Genomic DNA, 20,000 nt, shown 5'->3' with positions numbered 1-20,000 from the left:
AAAGTCACACAGCTAATAAAAAAGGGAGACAAGGTTTAGACCCAACCATTCTGATTTGAGAACCTCTTCTTAACTACTCCGTGGTGTTTCACTTCCCTCGCTACATTTTAAACAGGACAATGTCCAATGAGGGCACATGCAGAGAAGAGACAGAAGGATACTACTTCTTAACTACTAAGCTAGGTTGCCAATTCAAGGCTAGGTGGACTCCAGAGCAAGGCATTTAACCTCAAGAGTGAACTGAGTACATAAACCTTGTTCACCTTCATAGATTTGCTCAAAGAACTTTTAAAACTGTTGAGTGTCTTACAGTCAACAGTTATTAATACACATGCACACAGCAAAGAATTTGTAACACAGGCAAACAAGGCATAAACTCTCTTAAAAGGAGGGAAATATAAGTAAGAACTTATTTACACTGATAAAGGTAGTGTATTCGTTTCCTGTGGCTGCTATAACAAATGACCACAAACTGGGTGGCTTAAAACAATAGGAATTTATCATGTCTTAAGTCTGAAGTCAAGGTGTCCACAGGGCCACATTCCCTCTGGAGGCTCCTGAGGAGAATCCGTTCTTTCTTCCAGCTTCTGGTGACTGCAGGCGTTCCTTGAGTTGTGGCCACATCACTCCAATCTCTGCCTCTGTGATCACATTTGCCTCCTCCTCTTCCTCTGTCTCTTCTCTCTTATGAGAATGCTTGTGATGGCATTTGGGGCCCACCTGCTAATCCAAGATGATCTCCTCATCCCATAATCCTTAATTAATCACATCTGCAAAAACCCTTTTGCCAAACAGGGTAACAGCCACAGGTTCCAGGGGTTTGACATGGATATCTTTGGGGAGGGGGTGCAGAGCATTCCACAGGCAGTAAAAGCTCCCTGTTGCAGGTGGACCCCACTTTAAGAAGTCCAACAAATCACATTTACAGGAAAAGATGTTTGCTAGACGAAATCATTAGTGCAAGGATCCTATAAAGACAAAAGCCCTTTCTTGCCACTGGGACAGTCCAACTTTCCCAAACCCAAATTTCACACTTTCTCATAAACTTTCCAAGTCCATGAATAAGATGCACCTGTTTTGCCCCCTCACAGTGAGCAGCCCGCCCCCTCTGCTGGGATAACCCAGACTATGCACTTCAGGCAGGCCATCCTTCTGAACAGACTGAGGCTTTGAGGCATGAGCTGCCACCATGTAAGTAGACTTCCAGGAATGCTTAAGGGTATTAAGCACAATGACAATTTTCAGCTTCTTAAATGTGCCGCTGATCTCTGCTTACCTTTGATCAGGAGGAACGGCAGCGATTTGCCAATGCTCAAAAGTCAGTCTATCCCAACCTTTCTTATACTCGAGTCTACTGTGGACTTTATAAAAAGAAAGTGTGTGCAGGGTAGGGCTCTGACAAAGTGCAGAAAGCAAATTCCAAGGCTGGTGGCAGCCAGTTTCGGCAGATAGCAGAAGCAATACACCAGCCCAAAGGCACTCACCAGACAGCAGTTAAGCCCTTGGACAAGCCTGACTCCAAATAGAAATTGGAAGAGGGATGTGGAAATGGCATCTTCTCTTGAGGGGGAAAGGAACTAAGTACAGTAGCAGATGGAACATGATGGTCTTACACTAATCCAGGTGCCATAATTAAATTCTGGAAGCTTGCCAGCAAAGGAAGACGGTACTCAAAAATAGCAGGTGCCTCCCAGAGGTTTTTGCCAGAGAGGTTTTTGGAAGCCATAGGGCTTATCGCCTAGGGGACGAAAACACTGGTGAAGCTAAGTATCCAGCTAGCTCTACAGAGGAGACCAGAATGTTCTGGAGAGGCTTTTATATCCCCTGGGGAAGTACTGGCTCCTAAGTAGATTTAATTGCCTCTGTGGTCCTATGCATGGACTTTGTTGATGAAGGGGCATTCCCAGACATGGAGCAGTCCTGGCAATGAAATAAACTGCCCACCTGCTGCATTAATATACCTCCCAGCTATTGTGCATCTCAAAGCTGCACCAGAAAGATGACTTCAAAGACAATGCCCATTAAAGTGATCCAGCCAATTCTTCAGCATTGCATAAAGTGGCAGCATGATATACTGATTTTAAAACTGAACTCTGGAGTCCGATGGACCTAGATGGTGTCTAGCTCTACAGCTTACTAGCATGTGAACTTAGGGAAGTTACTAAGCCTCTACAAGCTATAGGTGTTTTTCATCTGTGAATAGAGATTGTAATATTTCTTAGAGCATGACGGTAGAGAATAAGCGATGCTCTAACAACACAATTAGCTCATAGTATGGCACATGATAAAAGTGTTCAATAAACAGTAGTCACTTTTGAGATAATGATGCTTAAACAGACTGAAGAGCAAACACTGAAGGCCATCATGCATAGAAACTCACAAGAAGGGAAGGAGCATCAGCAAACTCGTCGTCTGTATTATAGCTTTTATCCTGTTGCCTCAAGTCTGAGGGATGCTTGCTCCTTTCATCAGGTCTTGGCAAGCAAGGAGGGTAGACAAAGACCACATAACTGTCAGACAGTGTAGGCTGGAACTCTCAGGCAAGAACTCAGCAGGAGGACAGTGCATATGGTACCCCATTCTCTGAGCATCCCACAGATATGCTAGCATCAGGCACAGCTGGACACATCACCGGTTGTGCGCCACGAAATGGACCCCTTCCCTGCTGCTTTCTCTCTTTACAGGGTTTTCAAGGAAGCAGCCTTCCAAGTCTGGAAAACCAGTATGACTGGGGCACCAGCTGCTTAGGGGAGTTGCACAACAGTCTAGAAGCCCCAGCTGAAAGCACCTAAAAAGCTTGTGTAAAGTAGAGGCACAGCTGCTCCCTTTGATGAAAGGGGGACCACCCTTCCAGCTACCTCATTTCCAGGCAACCTTGTGAGAACCATCTGGCTCACCCAGTGGACAATCCTTCCTGTATCCCCATAGTCTTTCTTCAGGCAATTAAATAGGGATTTATCAAACACCTATCCTGGTCTGCATGGAGATACAGCACATCATCATGGTTAGAAGTTTGTTGAGCTTTGAAATTCAATAGTCATAGATTCAAACTGCAGCTTCACCACTAATTAGCTATGTGACCCTGGGCAAGTCAGATAGTCTCTGTATGCTTCAGTTTCCATATCTGTAGAAGGAGGATTAAAAACTATACCTAGAGTCATAGAATTATTTTGAGGATTAAATGAGATAATGTTCGAGAGGCACTCAACACAGGGTCTAGCATGTGATAGCACAAATTCACAGTAACTAGCCTAAGCTGGGCTCTGTGCTGAATATAAAAGGTGCTAGGCCAGGTCTCTTCAACTCAAGTTGATACTTAGGGTACTACAACATACCTATATGAGTAAATATCTCCTTATCATTTCCTTCCAAACCACAAAATATTTACAGTTGAAACTGAAGGTGAATGATCCACCTCAACTTTTCCCCTCTGCCTCAAAACCTTGGAGAGATTATAACTGCTGTTATGGAGAGTTCCCATTATGTCTTTACTATAATTTCTCTGGCTCCTATACTACATTCCATTCTATGGAATTCCATCCTATATTCCCTTATCCTAGTTCTGGTCTTCTTAATTTCCCAGTACCTCTCACCTAAGTTGTTTTTGGAGGTACCTTTTATTTCATCATTCATTCTTTTAACAAATATTGACCTATCCAACTCTCATGAACCCACACCATTCTAAGCCTGGAGATATAATAATGAGCAAGATAAACAGGGTCTCTGCCCCTCAGAAAGTCTACAAGCTCTGAAGGAAGGCAGACATTAAAGCCAGTAGGTGGGTAACAGTAGTAATAGTAATCACAGCTCAAAGCAGGTGCAAATAACCTGGTCTCGAGGGAGTGGATAAGGTTGATCAAGGAACTCTTCCAAGAGATAGTGACATTTAAGCAAAGCCAAACAAATGATAGGGAATTACCCATGAAAATAAGAAAAGAAAAAGTGTCTCAAGGAAAGACAATCCAACTATCATTCTTGGCCGCTACTTCAGGCCCAACTCAGAGTACAACAAGAACTATTTATCACTGCCATTAATCCTCCCTACCCACTAGAAAACTTTAAAATGTTAGAGCTAACATCTTGTTGAAATTTCTGGACCTCTCAAGCACTAAAGATTCTCCAGCACAACCTCAATTTTCTCAGAGGAAGAGAAAGAAAGAAAAATGGGTTGCATTCAGAAAAGCTCAAAAGCTCTCCATCTGTGAACCGTGGAGGATACTTGTTGATCAAATTGCCAGAGAAAGCCAACAGAAAGGCAGAGCCACCTTCCTTTCTCCCTTTCCAGACAGGAGCCAAAAACTGCCTTCAAACCCAAACTGCGAAATGACCCAGTTGACAAGGTCATGCCATTTCTTTGCCTGTCAAAAAAATGGACTTTCTCAGTTTCCACTGTGGATGAAAATGTAATATTTCTATTGCAATTTCAATTTCACAGCTGACTGGCATCTGCAGAGACAGAGAATTCTAATAAAATTGCAGAAGCATTTAATACAATGACTGACAGATGGGGAAAAGGTTTGTAGCAACTCTGTTTTTCTGATTATGTTAACAAAACATGGCGTGTGCTTTTCCAAGGCACTGACCCTGTTTCAATTACAATTTAAATCTGATGACTAAAAACAGTGATTAGGACTTTTGAGGGGCAATGCTGTTTATCACCCAAGTGGTTTAATAATATATAGATTCTTTTTCCCCCTTTCCAATCAGACAAATTAGCATTCCAGGTTCTGCACTTAATAAAGTTACACAGGGCAATTTCAAAAAACTGTCTGAGTGCAACATTGCATCAATAAATTATTTGTGCACACTTGATTTAGAAATTAAGCAATAATGGAGTATTCTTTAACCATAATAGAAAGCCCTTTAAATAAAAAGTAGGCCCAGTGGGGCATTAGAAAACTAAAAGCCATTACTGATAGAACAGGATGAGGCTTGTGAGTACCAACTGCAGGCAAAGCTGCTACTCAGCTGGTTAAGGAGAAACATGTCGGCCCCTTCTCACTTGAAACACAGCTAGCCTGTCAACATCCCTAAGTGGTCACTGCGAAGGAAAGGCTAAAGATAATCATAAAGCCAGTCCTGGAGGCAATTTGCTTACAGCCTTGCTCTGTGACTGGCCAAGTTTCTTGGGCCTAAGTTTCAACATTCACAAACTAAAAAGTGTTGGACTGGTTCCCAAGTGCTGGTCCTTGGACTAAAGGCTAATTGACTGTAGCACAGGTATCACAGGAGGAGTTGTTGTTGTCATTCCTTCTAATACAGATTCCCGGGATCCCTGGACTCCAACCACCACGAGTCTAATTTAGTGGGGCTGGGGTAGGGCCCAGGAATCGACTTTTTAAAGTTCACAAAGGATCAGGTTTGCGAGCCATTAGCCTAGATTACCTCCAGGTTTAAGATGTGATCATCCAAACCTATAAGAAGAAATTCAAGGTACAGCCTTGCATTTGACTAAAAATGGCAAATTCATAATACTTTTAACTAACTGACTTTGTAGCTATATGTAGAATTCTGAGACAAGATGTAGTTTCGAGTATTTGTTAAGGTCGCTTTACTTAAGCTGAGTTTGGTAGTCCTTTTTGTCTTCAGACCCAATTGTGCAGCTACATGGAGCCTGTGTGAGCCACTGGCAGGCTAAGCTGAGCAGAAAGGAGAAAACAAATGAAAAGTCAAGAGCCACTGGAGCAAGAGAGCAAGGACAAACAGCCGTTCACATGGAGCAAAGGCTGCTTTTCTCAGGACCAAGACAGAAACTGGAAGCCACAGTCGGCTCTGAGGATAAACAAAATGTACTTAGAGGAAAATGGTTCTTTCTCCTGCACCAAAACATAGACTTCTCCTATGGATGTTGAGGCATCTCATACCAAGAGGTCCTCAAATGGTGCTCTGCTATTTTTTAGTCTTTAAAAAACTGTAAAATACAAATACTTTCAAAGGTAGTAAATAACATCTTAAGCTATATTATCAGCTAAACTCCTCACCCTGATAACCAGGTAAAAGAAGGACTCTAAAAGAAAGAGAGATTGGCATGCAACCACGGAGGGCTGAACAGTGAAAGTCAACAAGTTCCGCCTCGCAGTATTTCCTGAGAACAAGCTTGTCAATCCATAAGATAAGAAAAATGTCATGCTGCACCTTCCCACTTGTCGGAAGGCTTGCAAGGTTACAGTTGATGTTGTCATAATGCGTTCCAGTTTTATGGAGAAATTAGCTGCATAGATCCACTCTGACCACCTCTCACCTAGGGCAGTTTGACTGCCAAGTTAAGCTGATGACTGGCGGGAGAGCATTTAAAGAATGCCATTTCCGTCATTTTGTTACCTGACCCACTGCCAGTTGAGTCTTCCCAGCCTGTTTCCGGTCTCTTTAGTTGCCATGGATGCACCTCCTTATCTAAATGACATTTCAGTCAACATCTGCCCTGTCACTACCCCTGGAAAGGGGTGTGAGTTCTCTCTCCAAGTAGAACTCTGGAAACATCTCTGCCTGCTTCTTTATCATCATCACTAAAATCATCATTGTCATTTCATTGTGTAGTTTTCAGCTCATATGAAGTCTCTCTCTCCTGTTAAAGTTTTACATGGTAAGATCCATGAGTAACTTAAATTGAACCCAGGAAAAATTCCCAGTTAGACACCCAACTTATGCACAAACTTACATACAAGTACGTAGCCAACTCTTCAAAGTGATGGATACTCTGCATGTCTCACTAGTTCAGCAGGACAAACATGAGCTGAGTACCTGTTCACGCCCGGCACTGTGCTAGACCCATTATGCCACCACTTTTAAGCCTCTGGCCCTATGCAAGGGTGGATTATCCCATACACAAGTGAGGAAATTGGGGTTCAGAGTGATAAGTATGATGGAAAATACCACATACCAAAGCCCTTAATATGGGCCAGGCCTGTTCTAGGAGCTTTCCATGCATCAACTCATTTAATCCTCACAACAACTTATGAATAGGCTTCATTATCCCCATGTTGGGATGAGCACACTGAGGCAGAAGCAAGTTAGACAGCTTTGCAGTTTCACGCTGCTAGTCAGCACCAGAGCCAAGAATCAGAACCAGGCAATCTGGCTCCAGAGTCTGTGTGGTTAACCGTGACTCTGTCTCACTCATGAATGGCCTACGGTTAGGGAGATAGTAGTTAATGAAGATGGATTCTAACTCAGCAAGACTCCAGGTAGGGTACTGACTCTATATATGTTCCCACACATCTCACTTGAAGCCACTTGCTTTCAGTTCAGATCAGAATTTAAATTCTTTCACAGCATAGATATGGACCACAGGAATCATCTAAGCCAAGCGCTTAAATCTTAGATGCTTATAATCAATGACAACTGACTTAAGGCTTCATATTCACTCCTTTCTAAGCTGTATATTTAAAAAGATACATGCATTACAAAACCTCAGTTCCATACACCTGGGGGTTTCCAGGCAGAGGTGCTTAGGACTTAAATGATAGGCCAGAGTTAGCTAGCAGGAGGGTACCACAGGGTAGGGGAGTGGAAGAGAAGGAAAGGGAAAGAACAGAGAGGAAATAACAAAGGAGGAGAAAGACATCTATTGAGTACCTACTACATTCCAAGAATTCTGCTAGACAGTCTACATATGTTATTGCACTTTACCCTCATAACAACCTATGGAGGATGTAATGAAATCCCCAAGATTATCTTGCTAGCATGCAAAACAAATCAAAATTAAGCAAGTGTCTATCCAACCTCAAAGCCTAAGCTCTTTCCATTACCCGCATGCTGCCTCCTGTTAAGTTCAGCTCTTCAATTTTAATTCCATTGTGCCAAAAAAAAAAATTTGCCCAATCTCTTGTCTTCATCTCCCCATCTATAAAATAGGGATAACAGTAGTTTTTTCCTCACAGTTGTTCTGAAGATCAGAATGTTTGTAAAGTGCTAAGAACTGTGCTTGGGCACACAGTAAACACCCAGTTATCAGTACTGTTGATTGATGACATAGCAAGGATGAAGAGAAGACACTCCAGGCACTGTGCTGGATGTGGTATTAAGAAATTATACCAGCTTGAACAAACATACATAAGGCCAGCACGGCCTACACCCCTCCTTGAGCATCTCAAAGACCAGGAGAAGACATTCTAGAGCAGTGCTTCTCAAAATGTAATGTGCACACGAATCACTTGGGAATCTTGTTAAAATGCAGATTCTGATTCAGTAATTCTGGGCTGGGACCTGAGAGTCTACATTTCTAGCAAACTCCCAGGTGAAGCACTGGCCCAGAGACCACACTTTGAGTAGCCAAGACCTAAAGAGCTGCTTTCCCATTTCCTAGTCTCTAAATTTCCCCTCTCCAGTGCCTGAGATAATGAAAACAAGCCAGGGACAATAAATCGTCTTCAACAACCAAATGTCAAACAAATTAAAGTCTCAAGCACTGAGACTATAAAAGCTATTGAAAGCAGCTTCCCAGGGCTCCTGGGACTGTAAATCCTTTCTGCACATTCTGCTGGCAGCCAGCTAATCACCAAGAGGAATGAATGCCTCTATTTTCTTCTTCCTCCTCCTGAATCAAAAGGAGTCAGGATAAATCTGTTGTGTGGCTCCAGGTCCAATTTGAAGGCTAAGTTCTTCTGCAATCTATTTAAACTCCCAAATTTATCCAAAGAAGAGGGAGGCCTAGTTTACTTATGTTTGTTAGAATATTTGTAGTCTTTCTCCTCTCACTGGGTTCCTTCTGACTCTCTGTAGCTGATTTTTCCCCACCAGCAACATTCCAATGTAATTTGCACTATTATGAAGACAGATGTTACCAAGTTCATTTGTTATTACGTTACCACAGGAAATGGCAGGGATTCTGATAAGTAATGAAATTATATCAGGCAACAGCCAACCAGACTCTTTTCACTCATGCCCCTCAGGATCCTAAAGTAACACCAATTAAGACAAAAAAAGTTGAGTCAGAAGAAATATTATTTCTTCCAAGAAATATTATTGGCCCCGTGGTGTGATTCAGGGCCTGGGAATCAAGAAATGTTTCAATACTGACTCTGAGAAAAGCTTTCAGAAATATTTTATGAGCTGTAAAATTACAATAACTCACCAAGTGGTTCCTTCCAGTTCTGCCTCTTCCAAACACAACACCAAGACCTTCCACGTCCAGACAAGAGGGGACTGGAGTGAAAAGAGCATGTGCAAGGAGTGTGTTCCTTTCACTCTTGGACCTAGGCAGTCACAGATCCCATCTTGCCCTGGTACTGAAGATTTTATGATCCTCATCCACTCAGGTGCAATGAAGAAGCCAGGTTCTACTAGAAGCTAAATGCTGGATTTTGCTCACTGTTCACATCTAGCCTCTTTTGCAGGGTGTGTTCTAAATGCTCTCGTTCAAAGCACAGGAGAAGGTGCATTGGTTAAGAACATAAACTCTGCAATCAGATTTCTTGGGCTCTGACACTAGCAGTGTGGTCTTGGAGAAATCATAGCTTCTTTTGGCTTTATTTATTCATGAACTGTGGTGAATAAAAGCACCAACTTCTAAGGTTACCGTGATAATGAAATAAGATAATGCATATAAAGTGCTTAGCACAATGCCTGGCACGTGTAAAAACTGCTACTATCCTGCCATGCAGAGCTCCCTAGTTGTAAATAAAAAAGGAAGCAAATTTTTCAAGTTTTTGTACGTTTTAATATTAACTTATCAGGTGATTAATAGCATAATTCAACACCCAAAGATGACTTGTTTCGTCACTCTCTGAGCCTCAGCATCCCTATCTGTAAAATGAGGTAATTGTATTAAACTGCTCACAAAGACCTTCTCAGTTCCAATAGGAACTGTCTAGATATTGTTGGGCAATGCTCCAAGGATGCAAGCAAATCCCCAAAGACCCCCTCTTGCAAGCTGAGGTGGGGAGCAAGCCCACGATAGGGCTGCACAAACAGGAACTCCATCATACTACTTTACTTGGTACTGTCTGTGTATCCTTTCATTCCTGCATCTAGCAGGAAGGTTATTACCAGGTGCTGGATACTAACTGAGATGCCAAGGTAGCCAGGATGTTTAAATGAGTGAGATGTGGCCCCAGAACCAAAAGTCTCACAGACCAGTAACAGAATCAAGTCAGGTCACTAATGAATGCAGAGACTGGAAGTGTCAGGCAGTGGGGATATTTGTTTTGCTGCCAGTGCCATAAAAAATGTTGGTGATGTCCTTCATGGACCCCAAGACTTAAGTAAAGAACAGCAACCACTACAACTCCTATAATTAGAGCTGCTTCTACTATTATCAGTACTTAAATGTCTACTCTGTACCAAGCCTATACTGAACCCTCCACAACAACCCTTTGAATTAGGTATTGTTATACTCAGTGGGCTGCAAACATCAACCACCTTCCTGCTGTGGCTTCTTCTAATAGCAACCAGCTCACTCTCCGCTTTTTTAGCCTAAGAGCCTACACTTATTCCATACGAATTCCTCCTGATGACAGCTGTTTAGACCATAGACAAGAACATAATCTAGGGCAGTCAATTCATTCACTGGCTGAAAAAGGTCAGCATGGCCAATTAAATTCTCTAGGCTTTCTCTCGCCAGGATACACGTTAGAATCACCTGGTGACCTTTTTAAACATTCAGGTACCAGGGTTCACCACAGACCAATTAAATCAGGCTGGGGATTAGGGGAACTGGATATACATATTTTACAAAGTACTCTTGTTGATTCTGATATGAAGTCAAGGGTGACTGAGGGTGAGTGTCATGGCCTTAGAACAGTGGTTCTCAGTGTGAGGTCTCCAAAACAGAAGCGTCAGCATCTCTTGGAAACTTGTCAGAAATACAGATTCTCAGGCTCCACTCCAGACCTACTGGATTAGAAACTCTGGTGGTGGAACCCAGCAATCTACATTTAAACAAGCCCTCCATATCATTCTGATGCACACTAAAGTCTGAGCACCACAGCCCTAAAGCTCTGCTACTCAAAGTGTGGTCCATCAACCAGCAGCATTGGCATCACCTGGAAACTTGCCAGAAACAGAATATTCTGCCCCAACCTAGAGTTAGTCAGCATTTTCATATCTCCAGACAACTGGTATGCACACGAAGTATTGAGAAATACAGAAGAAAAAAAATAATGAACTTCAATGAAAGAAGTTAAAATAGCCAAAATTGAAAGTAATGATTCTTGACCAGGGAGGTCTGCTCTACCTAAAGGGAATTCATCAGAACAAACCAAGGAGTTTTCTCAACCTATTTATAGAGACACCCAGAGATCTCAGAATGTAAGAATCACTGCTACCAATGAGAATATGTTGTATTCCTCAGTGTAGGGCGTGGAAAATAGTTTTATAAAGCAGAAATTGAGAGAGGCTGCTAAGGAAAATATGATAGGCATGGCAAGCTGAAGATATGGAAAAGCAGAAGATAACTACATAAAAAGAACTATGCAGATAAGCAGAAAGAGGTAAACAGAGAGAGAGAGAGAAATAATAAAAAGTAGCTGATCTCTAGAGTTGCCTTAATGTCCACCTTCCCAGTTTGGTTCCAGTTCAGCAGTATCCTCATAATAAACAGCTTTTCCTGAGATGATTTGAAAAGGTCTCCACTCCTGTAACTATAAGCATTCACTTTGTGTTGTGGCTGCCCAAGAGTGCTCACTGACGGGAGGTGAGGGGAGTGAGAAGCTGGCTGCGCCGGGCAGCCACAATCCCATTCCAGGTCCCAGCTGCTAAGGAAGAATCTACCTGGAATCACACTTTCGCTCCTGAGACCCATTTTGTGCCCCCAAACCAAATAAATGCCTGGGAGAGAGAAGGATCAACAGCGAGCCTAAATCAGATGGTGGGAAATGCACGCGTTTTCCTCCCACACAGAAATCCAGGAAAGACTTCAGCAGCTAGGCTCCCACGTGCCCACGCACCTCACCTCACCTGGCAACACACCTGTTCTACTCGCACCTCATGCTTTGCCAAGGTTAGATGAGGAAGGTTTGAGACATGGTGGTGGGGGAGCATGCAAAAAGAAAAGAAAGCCATCGACATAAAATAAAGCCACTCCAAACTGTTTCCTCAATATCCAAGAAAGGAGATTTGCCAAAATTATAGAAAATGATAAACTTGATAAGAAAGCAGACCCTCCCACCTTTAGTAGAAATAAAGATCCCTATGAATACCTAAATACATGACTCATACTGTCTGATGGAGAATAAACCTCCTTAAAAGTGCAAGCTACAAAATAGTAATAAAAGCCATACCTTCTGAGCAGTGTATCTACATGTTGCAATGCCATGGGCATTGCACCAGCACAATTCCAGGTACTCAACCCACGACATATAAAATTACTTAATGAAGAGGGCTGCCTATATTCGCTCACGCTTCAGCAAAGAGCTTACTGTGCTAACATGGAAAGCCCTGTGTTCCCAAGTTTGGCCAGTTGTCAACCTGCCTTCCATTTCAACCTATTTTACAGGTGGCTCACATCTCTAAGACTTATGTCCTTGCACAATTCTCCAGGGACAAGTGGATATTGTTCATTTTTCTCTCTGACCCTAGAAATCACAATGGAATATAGGTTGGAAGAGGGCTATTATAATATGAATAACCTTCAGTATGCACTGAATTATTTCTTAACTAAATCATTTACAACTTTGGAACTTTATGAAAAATAGCAATATATTTTTCATTAATCATTCAATAAATATTTTTGGAGCAACCCCTATGTGCCAGAGACCATGCCAAGGGCTGAACCAGAAACAGTGAGCAGGTTCTCTGTTCTCTCTGTTTGAGGGCCATTTATGCAAGCAATTAGAAAATAAAAGGCAGGTTAAAAAATAATGGAACATACTCTTGTTTAAGAAAAAATACACAAAACAAAACATCCACATATATGTGCATATAAAATACACTTTTAAAGTTCTGGGGAAATACCCTCTAAATTAGTGGTGAGCAAACTATTTTTGTAAAGGGCTAGATAGTAAATATTTTCAGCTTTGTGAGCCATACAGATGCTATCACAGCCACTCAACTCTGGGGTTATAGTGTGATGGCAATCACAGAGCTTCCATATGTAAACAAATGAGCATGGTTCTGTTCCAATAAAACTTTATTTACAAAAACAGGTGGCAGGTCACATTTGGGTCTCAGGTGGCAGTTTGCCAATCCCTGCTCTAAATTACTAAAAGTAGGTTCCTTCAGAGGAGTGAGACTTGAGGGAGAGATGGAGGATTTAAAAGAGAACTTTCACTTTACCCCACATACTTTGGTTTTGTTTGAATATTTTGTCCACCACTGAATCCTCAGTCCTTTGCACAGTGCCTGGCACATGGTACTCACATATAAAGACATGTTTGATAAATCAATTAAGTGGATGAGTTCAGTTTTTTAAGAATAAAATTTTAACTTAGAAAACAGGCATTAAGTGTAATACATAGAGTGATAGAGGAAGTATAGGACACTCTGAGGGCACATAAAAGGGACACCAACCCCAGACTGAGATTGTCAAGAACTCATTCCCAAGAAACTAGGATCCAAGTTCATTAAGACCCCCCATCGCATACAGTGATATCCAGGTGGAGAACAGTTATGTCTCACAAGTGCACAAGCAGCACTGGAATAGCCAGACCACTCAACCAGTATGTGAGCAGGCAATCAGTTAAAGTGGGAGGCTCAGAAGGGCCAGGGTTCAAGCTGTGTCCCAGTAAGGCAGCTCCTGGGCTCTGCAAACCCTCCTCCCGACCCCAAGCTAGGCCACACTGGAACAAATGATGGAGGAAGAGTCTGCTTCCCCACTGACTGTTAATGCCATCCAGACTTAATCACGAAAAAGGCAAAATGGAGAGACCCTCAGCCTTACCGCTGAAATGAGGTTTTGGGAACAGTGAGAAATTACAGGTTTGAGCTCTTCCCTATACACCTATGTCTGTGGACAATTACCCCTGCATAGCAAAAAACAGTGTCAGTCAGTTCTCTTAAGAGAGCAGCCTGTGAACCAAGAGAAGACAAAACTGCTACTGCTTCCTAGAAGCCTACACCATAGGCTACTAGTGAATAGCTGTCACTCAAACGATGCCCCAAGGAGGGAGATTAAATCCTACCTCTGCAACTTCCAGCTGCCTTCAAAAGAAATTACAAAGGAAACCCAGCTTTGCCATCAGTTTATTTTTTAAAGATCGAAATAGACAGGTTAGTTTATTAAATAACAATAGACCACAATGTTTCTTTCAGGTATAACATATTCTTTGTATTGAACAGATACAGAGTTGACCAAAATCTGCACGTTCACATGCAAAAAAATCCTCTTTGACCTTAGTTCTCGTTATCTGTCCTAGCTTGAGAAGAAAAAATGTCATTTTCCTTCAAGGATTTGTATGTGGATCTCTGGCTCCACTAGCTGGTAGTAATTTAAACATGAATGAAAGTGAAGTGTGTGTGTGTGAGAGGTGGGGGGGTGGCTAAGGATACAGAAGCATGGAGAAGTGTCCTACCCTAGAATTAAAACCCTCTTTAGGAAGGTTGAGTCCATGTGCTTAGGAGAAACTGTGTGTATCGGGTGTTTATAGATCTCCAGTCCTAACCCCCAGTTAGTTCTACGAAGAGCCTAACACCCTCCAATGTTGCAAGGAAGGATTCCTTAACACAAACAGAATATCCCCCAGACAGTCTCTCTATGACCCCGGCTTCTCTCAGTGCTCTATCCTAGCTGTTCCCTATGCCATCAAACAGCCTCTAGGTCTTTCCGCTACCCATTAGCTTGTTCATCTCTTGGCATCACATCCAGAGAACAGCTTCTGGCAGTCAGGGTCCATTCTGAGCCCTCTAGTGACAGCTAAACTGATCCATAGCTAATCCCCTTCAGGATCTGGGGGGACCCTTTAGAACCGCATCTGGAAAGAAAGACTGTGGAACATTTGTATCAAACTCAGATGTCCTCCTTGATCCAGAGCCAAGGAGGAGGTGAGGATGGACATAGCCCTCATCTTCTAGAGAGCACCACTCCCAGGAAAAAATAGAACTAACACTCTCTCAGTTCAAAGTGGGTAATAGTTAATGGTTAACGGTAATAGTCATTGTTGTATAGGCATTGTGATAGGTATAATAAAGTAAACAAACTTTCCAGTCAGTACAAACTGACCTGGATTCAAACTCTAGTTCCATTTCTAAGTAGCTTTGTGACTTTGGAGAATTCACTTTACCTCTCTAAACCTCAGTAAATTGAAGACAATCTAAAAATTGGAGGTAATCATATAACTGTCATAGAATTGCTGCATAGATTAAATTAGAAAATTAATATAACACATTTAGCACTGTCCCTGGCTGAGTGAAACCAAAAAAAAAAAAAAAATGGCCACTTTTAAATACAGATGATCTGATTTCTCACCTCATTCCCACTTCACTTGTTTTATTTCAGCTACATCCTTTCCCCAAGCCTCAAAAAGATACATAACTTTGCAAGACAAAAAGACTGAAAACAGCTAAGCAACAGCGGTTCTTCTTTACCAACTAAACCTAGTGTGGGCAATTCCATTAAAATGCATTAATGCCCCCATACTGGAAGGCAGGCTCAACCCAAGAGGGCAGTTCATTTCCAAGCCCACGTGTTCGCCAACCAAAATGAGCCATGCCTCCCTCACAGCCACTTTGAACAGCATTTCAAGGTCACTTCGTCAGATAGGAAATTGTCCCTCAGCAGTCACATAACTGACATTTCCTTTCTTTTATCTGCAAGGCCCCTGAAGTCTGCTGAGTGAGATTTTTTTGCCTTCAAAGATTGTGCTGTAGGTAGAAGTTACGGACTGTTGGGTGCCTGGGGCTCGGGAAACCGCTGTCGTTATTCCAAATGATTCATAAAACACCCTGTTCTTTAAACATATACATAAAGGAACCAAGAAGTAATAAAAAATCATTTTCCACCTTTTAACATATTTGAAAAACTTGAAAATCTTCTCAAATACGTTTATCAGTAATTTTGAGCATTCGCCATTTTTCTCCAGATAAATGCCAATGCTAGCACTCAAACCAACCTAGGGAAAATGTACAAAAAAGGACAGTTAGCTATTATTTTCATAATCCTTGTAAACCTTATATCCTGAAATCATTGTTCTAGCAGTAACTAAACATTCCTATAAATTATCCTTAAAAGCTACCATTATAAATGCTCTCCCCAGAATGTAGGAAGGGTGATTCTCTTTTTACCTGATGGAAGGGGAAACCAAAGTTTAATGTCTATTGTATAGTTTACATGATGCTCTCTAAGTACTGCCCCCACTGCCATTCAATTCCTCTCCCCACCAAGCTCCTAAGCACTTGACTGTCACCTGTGAGACCTTCCTCATTTTTTATGGATTCAATTTACAGGCAGTACTTGGAGAATCACTCCAGCAGCAAAATATCCCCCTCAGGAGCCTATACCTGAAAAGATAATGGGGGAAAGATAGGTTGAGTGACAAGCTCTAGCATGAATTAGGCTCTGAGAACACATGTGTCACCAGAGCAAGCCAGTAAGCTCCACGGGGATGAAGGTCATCTCTGCCTCATCCAATGTTATACCCCAGGTGCCTGACACAGTGTTGGTTCAGAGGCCCATAAGTATTGTTTAAATACTGAGACTCTCTGATATGACACACTACTTTTTATTCAGCTTTTTAACCCACACATATCTACTATGGTGTTTTTTTGGTATAATAATTGTTCACCTGTGTGGTCACCAGTACTATTAAGTATTTATATTCCATGATCTGAGTTAGACATTGAAATATGCATTATCTCATATAATAATCATGATAATCTTACTGGGCAAAGTACTATACCCAATTTACAAAGAGAAATCAGAACTTAGAGAAGTTAAATCAGTTGTTCTGATTTCTCTAGGTCACACAGCAGTGAGTAGCAAGAATTAAATCTGAACCCAGGTCTGTCTGACTCAGATGTCCATAATTTTTCCTCTACCATGTACTTCCCCAAAAGTGTTAGTAGCATTCATACACACCCACACACTTACACACACATACACACACACATAGAGGTTGCATAGTCAAAATAGTTCAAGAATATTGTTTTCTTTACTGCAGATCTTCTCAGATCTTCCATGCTAATGTAAAGAGTAAATCTCCAAGGATACACTGAGATTAAGTGGCATTCCCCAAACTAATTTTACAGAATCTTTTGTTCATGGAGCATCTCATGGGACCATTGTTCCACAAAGCAGACTTTAACAAATAGTGTGTTCTATCACCCCACATCTTAGTAAACACGCTGTCTTAGATCTCGGAGAAGAACACCAGTTATCTGGCAGAGGGCACAGCATGTGGGACATCTTCCTCTCTACCATGTTAATAAGCCTCCAAATCCCTTAACTCTTCATAGAAATTGAATAACAGGAATTCCATTCTGTGTAAACTATCTAGTGAAATTCACAAGTTACTGTCATAAAAAAGTGAACCCCCAGCTTCCCTGGGCCATTAATATTCTCAGTAGCCACTAAATCTTAATGCTCTAGAAATACACTGGGATGCAAAGACAGAATAGAAGGCTATTTCACTAACTGGAATATTTCCTAATTTTTTTCCTTCTCCTATTCCAAATATATCCCTTTTGATATCTCTTGAGGTTCCACATTCTTTCTTTCTCTCTTGGTCAAGAATCTGATATTTAATCAGATCTCCAAGGTAGCTGAATAGGAATGATGGCCATCGTATTTAATAGAAGTGAGAGACTGCGGGAAGTCTAAGCTGAGAGTCTCCTAAAATCAACATTCCAGATTTCCAGTCCTAGAAATTACCTCAAATACTTTCTCCTAGCCCTTTCAGTCTTATTTCTGTTTCTGTAACTTAGTTTTTAAGTGTGACTTTAGCCTCAAACAAAATTTGTATATTACTTTGAATGTCTCTCCCCCTTTCCCTTCCTGCCCACCAAGATGAGATTTTCTACCTCAGAGGCTATGCCTAAGGATCAACCATCTATGCAGTACAACATTCATTCATTCATACATTCATTCATTCACTCAATAAATAGTTCCTGGTACATAACGGAGCACTAAGAATGCAAAACAAAAAAGACATTGTGCCCGCCATTATTCACAACTCAAAGACAGAGGCTGTGCTGGACGTATAATAGAACGATACCTATGTTAGACTAAAGGGACACGGAGGTCTTCCCAGAATAAAGATATTAAGATCTTAGAGTAGATATGTTCATTCATTCTACATATTGTTAATAACTACCTTGTGCTGGGCACTATTCTAGACATTAAATGAGACAGACCATATTTCTTTTCTCATGGTTTACATTCTAACAGAAGAACAGAGATAAAAAGACAAAAAAAAAGTGTCAGGTAATGATAAATGGATAAATGCTTGGTTGAAATGATAGAAAGTGACTGGTGACATATTTCAGATTGGGTGATGGAGAAAATCTTCTCTGGGGAGGTGACATTAAGCTGTGATTTAAAAAGCAAGGAAGAGGGCTTCGCTGGTGACGCAGTGGTTGAGAGTCCACCTGCCGATGCAGGGGACACGGGTTTGTGCCCCGGTCTGGGAAGATCCCACATGCCGCGGAGCGGCTAGGCCCGTGGGCCACGGCCACTGAGCCTGCGCGTCCAGAGCCTGTGCTCCGCAACGGAAGAGGCCACAACAGTGAGACGCCCCCGTACTGCCAAAAAAAATAAATTAATTAAAAAAATAAAAAGCAAGGAAGAGGTAAGCATGCCAAGATCCATGGCAGTGGTTTTCAGGCAGAAAATTAATGCAATGCTTCAAAGTGGAGACAAGTTTGGCCTGTCTTGAAACAGAAAAGAAGTCCCTTGTAGCTGGCACTTAAATAACAAAGATAGGCAGGAGAGAGGTTGGTAACACATCATGCCAACCTCTGTAGGTATGCCAAGGGGAGGAGTTTGGATTTTTTTTTTAAACATCTGAAGGCTTTTCAGACGCTTTTAAATTTCTGAGTGACAATACTACTTGCTATTTGGAGAAAATATTGCAGGAAGGTAAGAGCTCACGCTTCCCTCCAGTGGCTCATGGGAGTTTTCTACACAGCACATTCCAATCACTTTAATTACCAACCCATGCCATACTTCTGATAACACAGGAAGCCTTTTCTCTCTGATTTCCCCATGCTGCCTTTGTATGTAAGCCAGCCTGAGTTCATTCAGTTCTACCAGGAACCTTTTTCTCACACATGGCCCAGGACAAAGGGTTTATAAAAGGTCCCCTGAAATATTTTCTCAATATCTTTTTTCCATTTCTCTAGAAAGTCCCTCCCTTCACCAACTCATCACTGACAGTCACGAACTGTCCTAGAAAGCACCAAAGCATCTGAAACATGACTGCATTTTTCTTCAGTATGAACTTAATACATATTTATTGAATATTTGAACAGTATGATTTTCAACTCATTTGGAAAATGCCTTTTATTTTTAACATCTTTAGTGGAGTATAATTGCTTTACAATGGTGTGTTAGTATCTGCTGTATAACAGAGTGAATCAGCTATACATATACATATATCACCATATCTCCTCCACCTTGTGTCTCCCTCCCACCCTCCCTATCCCACCCCTCGAGGTGGTCACAAAGCACCGAGGTGACCTCCCTGTGCTATGCGGCTGCTTCCCACTAGCTATCTATTTACATTTCGCAGTGTATAAATGTCCATGCCACTCTCTCACTTTGTCCCAGCTTACCCTTCCCCACCCCGTATCCTCAAGTCCATTCTCTGCATCTGGGTCTTTATTCCTATCCTGCCCCTGGTTCTTCAGAACCATTTTTTTTTTTTTTAGATTCCATATATACGTGTTAGTATACCGTATTGTTTTTCTCTTTCTGACTTGCTTCACTCTGTGTGACAGACTCTAGGTCCATACACCTCACTACAAATAACTCAGTTTCATTTCTTTTTATGGCTGAGTAATATTCCATAGTTTAATATGTGCCACATCTTCCTTATCCATTCATCTGTCGATGGACACATCGACTTCCATGTCGTGGCTACTGTAAATAGAGCTGCAATGAACATAATGGTACATGACTCTTTTTGAATTAT

General features: G+C 41.7%; 1 pseudogene; it reads right to left on the bottom strand.

Annotated features, from left to right (window-relative positions):
- Positions 1–20,000, bottom strand: part of LOC149748698 (endoplasmic reticulum mannosyl-oligosaccharide 1,2-alpha-mannosidase pseudogene) — a 122,811-nt pseudogene that overhangs the window by 10,877 nt on the left and 91,934 nt on the right.

Source organism: Delphinapterus leucas, chromosome 7 (assembly GCF_059928025.1).
Source record: "Delphinapterus leucas isolate spDelLeu-1000000601 "Yukka" chromosome 7, BTC_Dleu_Yukka2, whole genome shotgun sequence".
Lineage (NCBI taxonomy): Eukaryota > Metazoa > Chordata > Mammalia > Artiodactyla > Monodontidae > Delphinapterus > Delphinapterus leucas.
Note: the sequence above shows the minus strand (reverse complement) of the source record. Positions and strands in the feature narration are given on the sequence as shown.